This window comes from Jaculus jaculus, chromosome 18 (genome assembly GCF_020740685.1).
Source record: "Jaculus jaculus isolate mJacJac1 chromosome 18, mJacJac1.mat.Y.cur, whole genome shotgun sequence".
NCBI lineage: Eukaryota > Metazoa > Chordata > Mammalia > Rodentia > Dipodidae > Jaculus > Jaculus jaculus.
This window is the reverse complement of record NC_059119.1, coordinates 55,871,560-55,886,523: the sequence shown is the minus strand read 5'-3', so window position 1 is coordinate 55,886,523 and position 14,964 is coordinate 55,871,560.

Here is a 14,964-nt window from a genome sequence, read left to right as displayed (position 1 = left end):
TTAAGTGATAGCTTACGAAGCAAATAAGGAACCTCATTTGAAAGCACAAGTTTTCAAGCATCTTTCACAGCCTTTGGGTATAAAGTTCCATCATATGTTATAGAATGTGCCATTTCAGATATTAATGACTTCATAACGTCATTCAATGGGACAAGAATATGTTGGGGGCAAGTTAACCAGAACAGAAAATGTGAGCCCTCTTTCTGATTGCATTTATGCTCTCCTGCAGCAAGCTCTTGCCATAAATGATCTGAACAATTTTGAAATTGCTTAGATGCTACAGATATTGGTGCTGATATCAGAGGGAAAGCTTATTGCTAAACTCTACTGGGCCTAAAATTATGCTGCAAAGAATGTATGAGATGCATAAAGATGTATTAAGGGATCACACGAGTGAAAAACCGAGTATTGAGCATGACAAATGTTGAGTCCCAAGTTTGCCAAAAAAATGAATTATATTAGAAAAAAATATACCATTAGGTTGTGTAACACAGCAGAGATGCCCAAAATCTTCTACAAAAACCTTAATAGCCATGAAGGATTATTTTCATCCTTGGCACCTCTCCAACCAATGTGATAGTTTCTACTGGAAATGATAGTGTGCTTTATTAAATTCTTTAAACCTAAATCAACACCTGGAGGTTGGCAGAGGGAAGATTCATTTTCTTAAGGTGTATAGAACACTAGAGAGGGCAGAAATTAGGGCAGGGCATACGTCTTTAAGAAATAGAAAAGTGGGAGGAAGTTCTGTCCATCACTTATGTGCTTAATATATCCCCAGAGGGCTGGAGAGATGGCTTAGCGGTTAAGCGCTTGCCTGTGAAGCCTAAGGACCCCGGTTCGAGGCTCGCTTCCCCAGGTCCCACGTTAGCCAGATGCACAAGGGGGCGCACGCGTCTGGAGTTCGTTTGCAGAGGCTGGAAGCCCTGGCGCGCCCATTCTCTCTCTCTCCCTGTATCTGTCTTTCTCTCTGTGTCTGTCACTCTCAAATAAAAAAATAATTAATTAAAAAAAATTAAAATATATATATATATATATCCCCAGAAACAGTAGATCTCTAGACATTTAGAATTTTTGTTTCTTTCTGGATGCAAAACCAATCTAGCTTATAGTTTGAATGTTTTACATCTCTTAGTACCCAGATGTTTTAGAGAGCCATACACCCAGACTTAAGTGAAAGCTTTGAATTAAATTTCACAAGTCATGAGTAAAGAACTGCTTTAAAATTATTTTCCTTCACATTAAGTAGGGTTTCTAGGATCTAAACTCATGAAAAGGAGCAACGACATTCTTTACATATCCTTCCCAAAAAAGGGGGGGAGGGAGAAAAAAATGGACAATTGTAGCATCACCCATAGCTTCATGCTTGGTCCAGCACCTGAGGTATACCCATGAACCAGAAAAGTCCTTAATGTTGTTGTACAATTCCATTTTGGCACCTCGTCAGCCACGAAGGCAGTTTCATCTTTATGTGAAATATGCCAGATGGCAGATGCCCTGCATGGTTAAAACAAACACTCAGAACTCAATTCTACTGTAGGCCCTTGACTGGAGGGAACATTTGGTCATGTGGTTAATTTGGCTTCTCATGGAAGTTTAAAAGCAGCCAGAACGACTTTGTGAGCGCTTTCTCATTTTTAATTGCCTTGGCAAGGAAGGGGTGTGTGTGTGTGTGTGTGTGTGTGTGTGTGTGTGTGTGTGTGTGATGATTTGCTGAGTTCTTGAGCTGCTTATTGGTAGTGATGTCTGAACTGTAACCCAGAACAGCTTCTAAAGAGCTCAGATTTGCCATTAAAAAAAAAAAAGACAGTGTGTGTCACCTAGGCAGGTAAAACAAGCTGAGAATGACAAATTTACTGTCCCAGAGGGGAAAATGAGGTCTCTTCTATATTAAGCGTAGTGATAGGATCCCAGAGCCAGAAGAGGAGTGGAGAGAGGGCTTAGCCATTAAGGTGCCTGCCTGCAAAGCCTAAGGGCCCAGGTTTGATTCCCCAGAATCCACGTGTAGCGGACAGCTTCAGGTTCGCTGAAATGAACTTCCAGACCAGGCACAGTAAACGAGGAAGGGATTTGTTGAAGCTTACAGATCTAGGGGAAGTTCCATAATGGCAGAAGAAGCTGGCCTGTCTTCACAGGACCGAGCATACACAGAGAGAAGCACAAGCCTAAGGACAAAAGCCACACAGCACAACACACTTCAGGAACTACAGCAAGGCACACTTTGCATATCTTTGGATTGAAATCTGAAACCCACCACCACACCGTAAGATCTGCCCAGTGACACCGCCTCCAGCCAGGTGGCTGCAGATGCAAACTACAAACTAACAAAACACTGAATATATTGGGGGCCATCTATTCAAACCACCATACCATGTAAGCCAGATACACATAGTGGCACATATGTCTGGAGTTTGTTTTCAGTGGTTAGAGGCCCTGGTGTACCCACTCTCTCTTTCTCTTTCTTTCTGTTTGCCTATCTCTCTCTCTCTCTCACTCTCTGAAATAAATAAATAAAAATACCATTTCTTTTAAGAAAAGAACCATCAGAGTTCATTTTTGTTAGCATACAAAGAATTAGGTTGCATTGTGATGTATTTTTCAAGCAAATTTGGTTATCTGCTTTCTTCCCTGCTCTTTTCTCCCGTGCTCCATCCAGTTCATGCCCTCCTCACACCACAGCCTCTTTTCTGCTTTTATATTACAAGTAGGAGAATTCTTTCGATACTGATTCTTTTGGACAGATTTGAATATGACTCCCCTCCAAACATAAGTGCTAACACAATGAAATAAACATAAGGAAGACCAGCAGGAATAGTGTGTTTATGAGGGGGCTTCATGTGAGCAAGACCTTGCATGTGACAGAATTCAATTAAAGTGAACAGATGTTGATCATGTGCCTTGCCTTATGCCAGGTAACATGAGAGATGCAGGAACGTGAACTGCTCACCGTCTTCTTATGGAAAACAAAACTTAAATGCATGAGGTAGGGGCAAGATGGAATATATTGCCAAATCTGAGATAACTATGCATACTATCAGCAGCTCTAATCCCAAATAAGCTGTTCCAAATCCTCATGGGGACTAAATATGAGATGAGTTTTGCCTTCTGACTACCAACAACCTCTTCTCAGTGCTGTCGATAAGATCTAGAATTAAGCACCTTTCTGAACCGGACTTTGAGCCCCGCATCCTGGCTCACCATGTCAAATATGCCATCTATTTACTGACAACACCACTTTCACTGGCATCTTTCTACTTACCCATTCTTCACAGGACTGAAAATTCAGATTATCAGTCCATTCTATACTGGTGAAAACAAGATTCAAGTTTCCTGTAAGAAAATTCAAGATGCTGCCTTTGAGAATATTTGGGTTTTGAAAGAACTGATGAAAGGAGCCCAACAGGAAAGTGGGGCGGGGGGGGGGGAGGTGTTCCAAAACAAAGAGAAGGTAGACGAAGATAGAAAACAAAACTCACTCACAAAATTACCCAGGGCAGAGAGTTTCTGCCTCCAACTACCACCAGAACCTGCTCAGTGATTACCACTAAGGAAATAACTTATCCACAGACCTACCTGGCCCAGGGCCCAAGAAACATTACAGAACTGGAGATTTAAACATGAGGGCTGCTCCCACAGCTAGCCTAACAACCAGCTCTGGGAGATGGTGATAGACACTGTCAACATTCAAAACTCCTCAAAGCAGAAAATTAGAGGTTTCAGAGGTCTTCACACTCAAGGAGACTTACAACTCATCTACCAAGGCTCAGGAAACATTTCACAAGATGTGGGGGGTTGGGGGGTGGAGATGAAAGGTTGTAAGAGCCACAGAGCAGGAAAGAGTTTCCTGATACATTGCCCTCCTTCACGCCCCTCCCCAACTGGTGTGTTCACGATTCCACAGTGAATATCAATAATCCTACTGAGAAGAATGGGAGCAGGGAAGAGGGGGTATCAGATTATAACCCAATGGGAATATGACCAACATGCAACACGTTTATACTACTGGATATATATATATACTGCTTATAATTGGAAAAGAAAATATCTACCTGGCTGCAAAGGTCCTTGGGGATCATGAGTCTGAACTTTGCAGAATCAACATGCAAAATCAATGATGAGATGAGCTTGAGTTTCAAGTGCGCTTTGTGATGCTGCACAGTGCTTGTTGGGACACATCTGTGCACCCCCATTGTGATGCCCTTCCGGGAGGATAGGATATAAACATGGCATCGCAGCTCAAGGACCAGCTTTTATCTATTTTTTCTGAAAATAACAAATGCCTAATTCCCCCCACTTAGCACATATAATATGTTATTTTTTTTAAATTTTAAAATGCATGTATTCTCTAGGCTAGCTCCCAGCATGTCAATGGACAGGACAACGGTGAGGCAAGGCAGCTGCTTACAGGATCCTTGCTTGTGTACTGACATAAGCCCAGCCTTGCCTTTCAACAAATGAATACTGTGATGATGTTGCATGATTATTGACAATGCAGATCAAGGTAGCGACGGGAGCCTGGTATTCAGACAATTCGGCAAAATAGATAGAGATCTACTAAATGCATCCATAAATAAATCCATCGCATTTCCCTGATTGTATTAGCAAGCCAGACAGTAGGCCCATGACTTAGAACCACACACACACACACACACACACACACACAAATCTGCACAGCTAACTTTAGAGTGTCAAAGGATTCTAAACTCAAAGTAATCACATCTCCGGCACATTTGCTTCCAAATCTTCCAAATTTCAGTACCTGGTCTATGCATTTTAAATTTAATTTAAAATACTACTCATCACCTAAGTTAATGGTGGTGGCGGGGAGGATTGCCTCTAAAGGGAGAAAATGGCTCAGAGCTTTAGCCACATGACAAATGGAAGATCAAGAAATAAAAAAGGATGAGCTGGCAGAAACCAGGAGGCCACATCTCATATATGATCAGTTACTGGAACATGTGACATGCACATTTCACAAGATGTGTCTTTGGGTTTTGAAATAGAAGCTAAGTTATAATGTGGCTTCTCTTTTGTATATGCAATGCTTTTTGAATTAGGGACTCTACCTCTGGCAGCAACAAAGGCTCAATTAGTCAGTAATATACATCTCATTTTGTCATGAAAAGAACTTAGCTGGGCTGAGATGGACGGATGGGTCTCATGTTGGCAGAGTAAGTGCATCCCACATTGCAGACAATTTGTAATCTCTCAAGAATCGGAATGTGAATGGCATGGAGAAATGAGAGCAGAGCAACCGTGAGAAGTCAGGGCTCATTTTACTGCAATGGTAGTATTTGAAGGCAAACCCAAACAAGCTTAAACCTCCTAAGGAACTGAGTTGACTCACAGGATTCAAAGCAGAGTTGAATTATTAACAAGCACAAAGCTCACACATGTACAGGGGTATCAGGAAAAGCTAGGGCTAGAATCAGAATCCTGGATGTCATGTGTTTCTCCTCCCTCTCTCTCTCTCCCTCTCTCTCTCTCCCTCTCTCTCTTTCTCTCTTTCTGTCCCGTGTGTGTGTGTGTGTGTGTGTGTGTGTGTGTGTGTGTGTGTGTGTGTGTGTATGTGTCCTGCACTCTTCCAGTGCAAAACAAAACCCCAACAGGTGCTGTATTAAGGACTAAGAAATTCTTTATTCTGAATAATTTAAAACTTAGAAGAAGAGAATTATAACATTTGAATTTTTTTTAAGGACAGCAAAATATGCTGGTACTTACGTGACTCGCATGAGGCGAGCCTAACATCATCTTGTGAGGAAGGGAAAAGAGCAACAGGGGATGACTGGAATCTTGGTGTATGCTTCCTGGAAACCATTACAGAGGATGAATGAAGACAGATGGGAAGGAACACCCTTGGCCTCGCCACCTAGAGAAGCACCCATGACTCCCACAGCCAAGCAGGAAGCAGCATTTGACACAATGTGACATTGTTAATTTTGTTTTCCTCCGAGAAGAGAGCAGAAGAGGTCTATTGGAGTAAAGCTCAGCATAGTAAAATTTTCCAGAAACATGGTCAACAGATGATTCTCTCCTGCTCTAGTTGTAAGATTTCTCCACACTTTAAGAGTTTGTATCAGTCAGCCGTCCTCTGAAAGGGCAGAAGGAAGTAGACTGAACTTTCAATATGTAATAATAATAGCAATCCCAAACCATAGCAGGATCTGCGATAAATGTCACTACTTTTAAATAAAAGAGTCCTAACGTGCAATGACAGTTTACAGCACATGGATACAACTCCAGGAGTTTTATGTGCATAGGATCTTGCACTTTTGTTACAAGACCATGAGGTTACACTTTATAAGGAAGGTGTCTATTCTTAAATCCCTCAAAAATCAACATTTACTAAATGTGCATTTGTTAAGACTCAGTCCATTAAATAAACCCAATATTTACATATACGGTGACAGTTTAAATACCAGGAATTTAAAAAAAGAATAACAGAGGGCCCCAATAAAGAATAAAGCATGCAAACAAACTGTTGGCAAATAGTATCACAGGAAAGAATGAAGTAATTCTCAACTCCCTAGGTTTTCTAGGGGTTTTGTGTATGATAGCGACACTTGCTAACACTCATGTGTGACAGTGATGCTTGGTATATCACTTGTGTATGATAAGATAGTTGGTGTATCACTCATGTATGATATGATACTTGATATATCACTTGTGTATGATATGATACTTGATATATCACTCGTGTATGATAGTGATAGTTGGTATATCACTCATGTATGATAGTGATACTAACAATTGTGTATGATATGATACTTGGTATAGTTGATAGTGATACTTAGTATATCACTTGTATATGGCAGTGATATTTGATATACCACTTGTGTATGATAGTGATATTTACATTATAATATAATATGTATAATAGTGATACTTGCTATCACTCGTGTATGATACTAATACTTGGTATATCACTCATGTATGATAGTGACACTTGGTATATCATTTGTGTATGATAGTGATACTTGCTAAGACTGTGTATGATAATAATAACTGGATATTTTCCAGCAGGACAAATTCACCAATTTAGTCATAGGTGTTTTTGACAACTGGGACAGTTGCTTGCTAATTGTATTAGTTAACTTCTCCTTGCTGGACAAAATAACTGATAAAAATCCATTTAACTCAGGCGCTCATGGTTTCAGGCCATGCGTTTTACCCACTAAGCCATCATCCGCCCAGCCCCTCTGCACTCTTCTTTCCAATCTGGAACATGTGTATTTATTATAGATGTTAAAAAAATTTAATTTGACAATATTTGCTTTGCGCCTATAAGGATATCTCTATCCTTGAATGACTCAACAAAATAAAACGCCAGTTAAGCTTGGCTATGCTTTGCCTGTAGCACTTAAGATTCCTCCCGTCTCCCATGGAATTAATAAAACATACAGAATTTAGGTGGCAGCATATGGTGCCTTCCATGGGAATATGTCATGTAAATTATTGAGAATTCTGCAATCTGATTCCTCTTTAATAAACACATGAAAAGCACCTCTCACATTACCAATGTGTAAATGGTTAGAGTAAGTATTTTCCTACACTTTGCTGATGATGTTCTAATACCTCTAGGAGTTAGACCAAATATTTTGTGTTTAATCAAGAGGTATGATGCATGCTAGTTACCATTTATTAACAACTTTTCAAAATATTTAAGCATCAAGGGATATGACAACCTACATGAATCCATAGCTAATAGCATGACCCTGGTGCTCACATTCCAGGGTCATTGCTTATCTGCAGAAATTATTAATCAATTATGTAATTATCTCCACAAATGTCAAGATTGACATACATATGGGAAGTACAGGCAGGTCCACTAGAAACCTCCTGGAGGATAATTTCAAATTTTCGTCACCACCCCTAAGCCTGTTCTCAAATTTTGGGCCCAGGAATTCTACTTTCTGAATTTAATCCTAAAGAAGCAAATAAATACACAAAATAATGTATGGTTGTCACAGCATTATTGATAGCATGGTGGCCAGCATGTCCTAGACTGTGATTTTACAAAATGATAGTATTTTTCACTAAATACTCAAATCATGGTGGCTATTTTGCCCTCAGTTACCTATGCTGGAAATAAACTGATCTCGTATTATCATTTTGTTATGTTTTATAAAAAAGACTTGCTGACCTGGAAAAAATATTTTTAAGGTAAAGGAAGATAAAGGGAAAGGCTATAAAACCCTTTGTGTAAATAAGATGGTGTTATTCAATGTGTGGTATAGGGAAAACCTCATTTATATAGTCCCCAAAATGTTAATTATTGTCACTGGATAGTTGGATTTCAGACATTTTTAAAACATTCTTATTAAGACATATCATGAAATATTACTATCATTAATTGATGCCCAACCTTCTGCTGATGTCTTCCTCCTCCCAATTATTTGTGATTTTCAGGACTTGGTTTCCTTCTTGCTAGAGAAAGGTCCCTGGGAGGCTCCAACCTTCTCTTATTTAAGCTATGCTTGGCATGGTCTATAATTCTGCAGCAGGTACACAGATAGCCTGTAATACTCTAACCAGTATACACATAGTCCATAACACTGTAAACAGTGCACACATAGCCTGCAATACTGTAATCAGTATACACATAGTCCATAATACTGTAAACAGAACACACATAGCCTGCAATACTGTAATCAGTATACACATAGTCCATAATACTGTAAACAGTACACACATACCCTGAATACTCTAACCAGTATACACATAGTCCATAATACTGCATCCAGTGCACACATAATCTGTAATGCTGCATCCCGTGCACACATGGTCTGGAATACTGCATCCAGTGCACACATGGTCTGGAATACTGCATCCCGTGCACATATGGTCTGGAATACTGCATCCAGTGCACACATGGTCTGTAATACTGCATCCCATGCACACATGGTCTGGAATACTTCATCTAGTGCACACATGGTCTGGAATACTGCATCTAGTGCACACATGGTCAGTAATACTGCATCCAGTGCACACATACTCTGTAATGTGGCATCCAGTGAATGCATACTCTGTAATACTGCATCCAAAGAATGCATAATCTGTAATGCTGCATCCCGTGCACACATGGTCTGGAATATTGCATCCAGTGCACACATAGACTGTAATACTGCATCCAGTGCACACATGGTCTGAAGAGAGCCAGTGACATGGTGGTCTTGAAAGCATGAGGACCTATGTTCAATTTCTAGAGCTGACACAAAATGCTGGGCATGGTGGCATGAGTTTATAATTCCAGCCCTGGGGAAGCAGAGGAAGAAGGACACCTGGAGCTCAGTGTCTAACCAGCTTAGCCTAATTGGTGAGCTCCACGCTGATAAGAGACCCAAGTTCAAAAATGTAAAACGGCGCGCAGAGTTCTTAAGGAACAACACCCAAGGTTACCTTACAGCCATGTGATGGTTTGACAGTGAAATGTCCCCTGTAGCCTCGAGGGCCTATGAGGAAGCCTGCTACTTCGTCCCCAGGTGGTGGAGTCTTGCTGAAGGCGGTGTGTCACTGGGAGCAGATCTGGATGGTCACTCAGAGTTAGCTTGCTTTTGCTGCTGCCCTCCAGCTACTGACGATGCATGAAGATGTGAGCCGGCTACTCTTTCCACTGCGTGTTTCCTGCCACAGTGAAACATCCCCCTTAAAACTCTGTGCTGAAATAACCACTTCCTCCTATAAGCTGCTTCTGGCCAGGTGCTCTGTCCCAGCTTGCTACAGGCCCCTATACTCACGTGCATGTGTGTGTGCATGTACACACACACACACAAAAAAAAGAAAGTGGTAGGTTCCATTTCACATGAGAGTGAAAAGCTGCACAAATGAACCCCGGAGACTAGAATTTTCTAGATATTTGGGTCAGGACAAAGCTAGCCAGCATCCTACCCATTGCCTCCTACTGTAGATACAAAGAGCATCTCAAACTAAGTTTGTAGATGCAAATGTTCACTTTCCTTGCCCTTGCACTGTCAATCATTTATACTGTGTTGCAAAGGCCAGTTCTGGCCATATGACTTCCTATTTCCAGATATGGACTTTCCTTTTCATCCACACCTTCTTACTTACCATAACTGAAATATAGACACTGATCTGCAGTTTTGTGCAATTGTTTATACTGTTCCCACTACTTAAAATCTCCTACCCCATAGAGATGACACCCACTGGTGAAGTAATGTGTCTTTCTCTTTCCTGCACCTATGTAAGACCCTATTTACCTAATCTAATTTAGTTCTGCTGAAGTCTAGACTAAGGAAGAGAAGAATATGGTGCCTAAATTCTTTCTTAACTACTCAAGCTTTAAAGTGTTTTCCCACTTGCTAGAAAAGCAATGTTTACATAATAATACTGACATGATCCTAACAAAAGCTTGCACATCTGCATGTAAATTATGCTATCCTCTCAACAGGATTCCAAGACACCAGACACAGGGCTTAAGAAGGAAGAATGGGCAAGTAAATTCTCATATCTATTTAATTACAGAGCACTCATGTGAAATTTCCTTGGCCTGACTCCATCAATGCAGCAATGACGTTCACACCACTTTGACAGGGCAATTTTTTTTTTTCCTACTTGGCAAAGCAAAAAAGGAAAATAGAGTATCATCAATCCCTCTGATTTGATTCCTTTCTTCTCTCATTTTGGTTTACGAGATTTTTTGCATTTCTAAGAGCCACTGAAATGTAATGGCATAAAAACACAGAGCAATCACAGAAAGGCAGGTAGGGGTCTCATGTCAGCCTGCGAAATTCACAGCCTCTTCTGTAGACAAAAGATCCTCACAGACAAATATTTCAGGTAGGAAACCAACTTTATCTGTCTGTTTCTCAGGTAGTGACCTGGTTGAAAACAGGAAGGTGGAATGATTTTGAGAGAGAGATGAGCTATGTAGGACTCTGGTAATAATAAGACAGCCCATTAATGAAAGTGTTGTGTCTGGGAAAACGGGGGAGACGATGGAGGCCAACTTGTGCTTTGGAAAGAAAGTTTGTTGATTGTTTGAGTCCAGGGAATGCTGTCCTGTGTACATTCTAGGAAACTGCCTTTTAAAGAATCTTTTTGAAAACAAATATTTATTAGAATTTTGATGTTACATATTTGCTTGAGTGTGGCTTTGTTATGGAAAAGCAGATTACAACTGCAGCTAGCTACAGACTAGTGCCAAACCTGACAGGGAACACTGCACATTGTGCCCCTGACTCTAATCTTAACATCTGTGGATTCGAAATGGGAGAAATCGAAAGCTCCTTTAGATAGAAAATGTTGATAAAAAGGATTTCCATATATATATATATTTTTAAAAGCAACATCAATACAAAGAGGATATTATGAAGACCAAAGGGCTTAGTTTCCAGTTATGTCCAAATGCTGAATGAAACAGACTAGCCTCACTGGAGTTTTCCTTTACTGTGCTCGTCTCTTCCTCCAATACAAGGTCATCACAGCGTAGCTGACAGATCACACCATCTTCTTAGTATTCACTCGTCCCTGGCTCCAGACTCAGGGGCTGCAGGAAGCCCGAGGTTCATGGATGCTGTAACCAGGTACAACTGCCCAGGTTTTCTCAGCCTTGAGGATTAGCTCCCAAGCCCTGGAACTATTCTCACGACATGTGGAAGAGACAAATGCTGGCTTCTTGGTAATCCCCTTTCTGCACAAGTAAGATGATAATCATCATCAAAAAAAAAGTGAATGAAAGCTAAGCACTTCAATTTTCTATTACCTGTAAAAGTTCAAATGGTGGCAAAGCCAAACGTGAACCCACGATAGTGGGGCATTTTTTTTCTTGTGCCATGGTTTTAGGCTGAGGAGCTACAGAAAATAAGCTGCCTGAAAGAGAGTATTCAGCCACATTGTGTCCTCATGCCACACCCCATGTGAGGGGACAGAGAGTTTGTCATTAGGGAAGAAACACATGACATGGATAGAGGCTGGCACGGATTCTAGCGAGCAGCCACACTTCTTCACGTGAACTGTTACATCCTGAATGGGCACCTAAGTCAGGATGAGCCAGTGAGGAGAAATTCCCAGAGAATGTGCTCAGGACAATCCTGCCCACCACTGGGGTATTTCTGTTAAATCAAAGCAAACACCTAAAACTATACATGTAAAATACTCTTTCCCCAAGAACGCCTTTAAAACATATAAAATATCTGCTGGACAATCAGTAGATCTAGAAATGCAGAAAAAAATAGAAAGTTCGAGATCACATGTGTCAGCAACACGAGCATGATAAATAAAAATGCTTACCTAATGCTGAGCAAGCCTGGCACCTAGAACCACATGCACACACAAAAGGACCAGCGGGCAGGCTGGGGAGAGGATTCAGTGAACACGGTGTTTGCCGCTCAAGCTTGAGTATCTGAGTTGAGATTTCCAGCACTCACATATAATATCAGGCATACAGCTATCATCACTGCTCTGGGGAGGTAGAGACAAGTCACCCCCAAGGTTCACTGCCTAACTAGTCTTCAAAACAAGTGAACTCTAGGTTCACTGAGAGGCCCTGTCTCAAAAATCAAAAATAGAGGTAATAGAGATCAGGGAACACACCTGATGTCTATCTCTGGTGTCCACATGCACTTACACAAACACATGCAATCAAACATATATGAATACACATACACACATATGCACAGCAGACACACACATGCACACATGCACATGCAGAAAGCATGTAAAAGAATTGTATCTAAAAGTAAACAGGGGGCTGGAGAGATGGCTTAGTGGTTAAGCGCTTGCCTGTGAAGCCTAAGGACCCTGGTTCGAGGCTCAGTTCTCCAGGTCCCACGTTAGCCAGATGCACAAGGGGGCGCATGTGTCTGGAGTTCGTTTGCAGAGGCTGGAAGCCCTGGCGTGCCATTCTCTCTCTCTCTCCCTCTATCTGTCTTTCTCTCTGTGTCTGTCACTCTGAAATAATAAATAAATGTTTTAAAAAAATTTTAAGTAGACAGGACCGGAGGGATGGTTTAGTGGCTAAAGTGCTTGCATGAAAAGCAAAAGGACTCAGGTTCTATTCCCTAGCACCCATGTAAGCCAGATGCACAAGGTGGAGCACGCATGTGGAGTTAGTTTACAGTGGCTGGGGGCCCTGGTGTGCCCATTCCCTTTCACTCTCATTTTCTCTCTCATTTTCTCTGCCTTTTTTCTTTCTGTCAAATAAGTAAATATAAAATATAAAAAAAAAAATATCTAGATGAGGGTTAGGTGGATTGCTCAGTGGTTAAGGTACCTGCCTGCCAAGCCTAACAGCCCAGGTTCGATTTCCAGTGCCCAGAAAAAGCCAGATGCACTAAGTGGCACATGCATCTGGAGTTCATTTGCAACAGCTACAGCCTCTGGTGTGTTCTATTCTCTCTCTCAATTCTTCTCTGTCTCTCTCTACTTCCAAATTCTCTCTCTCTCTCTCTCTCTCTCTCTCTCTCTCTCTCTCTCTCTCTGCTTGCAAATATATAAATAAAAATATTTTTTAAATGACCAGATGGGAACTATTCCAGGCTTGGACTGGGACTAGAAAATTACCTGCATCAGTGATGTAGTTACAGTGACTATTTAAGGAAGAAATTATAGGCACTTACTTTCTTAGTATCAGAACAAACTACTGTTTCAGTGAAGTAATTACATGCTTAAGAGACAGAGGTGAATTTGATCTTACCTTAACCAGGTGGTAGCAATGTGACTTCACTACTTATAAATTTTGAATGACTATATTAGCTTCTTCAACCAAAGTAAAGGCAACAGGTGGAAAATACCTGATGTAATTCATGTTAATCTACATGGGTCTTCCTCCTCATCTCACCCCTGAAGCCAAAGCGCTTTGACCTCCAAACAGATCAACTGTGGTAACAGTTGGTCGTAAAGAAGCCTATGCTATACGGCATCCCCCAAGGTTTCCTGTTCATTTCATTCTGGCCAACTACATTTCAGCTTCCTTCCACTTCCTGACTCTTTAGAGATGAATTTATGCTTCTGCCCGGAATACCAATTTCTTGAGTTGTGCATATGTCCGATTCTGACAGCTAAGATATAAGTTTTATGGATAAGCAGTTTGTACTCAGCAATCACAGAACATAACTCCTTCAATCAGCTTAATTTTACCATTTCCAAAAAGTTGTTGGAAAGATTACCCCCTCTGGCTCTGTTTTTTTTTTTTAAGCTTTTGATAAAACAAAAACCTCTTGTTCATCTCATAATTCATACTTATTCAGAATAGATCCAAATAAGTTTCATAAGGACGGTATTTCATAAAACCATCAGGCATGAGAGAAATTCTGAACATGCATGCAGGAGGACAAATTTCTCACTTCTGTAGTTTCACTGCCACCTGACGCTAAGGCATTGCACGTGGTTTGACAGAATGAAAGGCCCATGCTGGGGCACATGGCAAAGGACCCCCATCCACCATGTTCTGAACCCGCAAGGGACCCAGGCGAAGTGAGACAGGCAGACAGTTCTTAAAGTAACTGGTCTTGGGCTTTTTGAAGAAGGGCCCAAAATGTTACCAATGAAACAAAACAATGCATTAATCAACTCGGTTAGGTGTGAGGCCCTGGAGGGAATATCATCCAATAGACATGGTACATATCTGCCCCACGCTCCACGGTGGCTTCTGCCTCCTACATTCCAAACACGGCAATGGAGTGAGAGCATCCACCCGTGACTATGCCCATGGCATTGGTCGAGGCGTGATATGATGGTTTGACTATAAAATGTCCACCAGCAACTCCTGCGTTTGGATACTTAATCCCCAGTGGATGTTTCTGTCTGAGAAGCTTGTGGAGCCTTGAGGAAATGGAGCGTTGCTGGGTGAAGTGTGTCACTGGGGGGCTGCCCTTGAGGCGTTACCATCCAGCCCTGTTTGCTAGGCTCCTGCCACCTCTGCCTTGATGATGTGACACCGTGACATCAGCCACCAGCTTCTGTCACGATAGACGTCTCCTCAAAACTGTAAGCCAAAACTAAAGC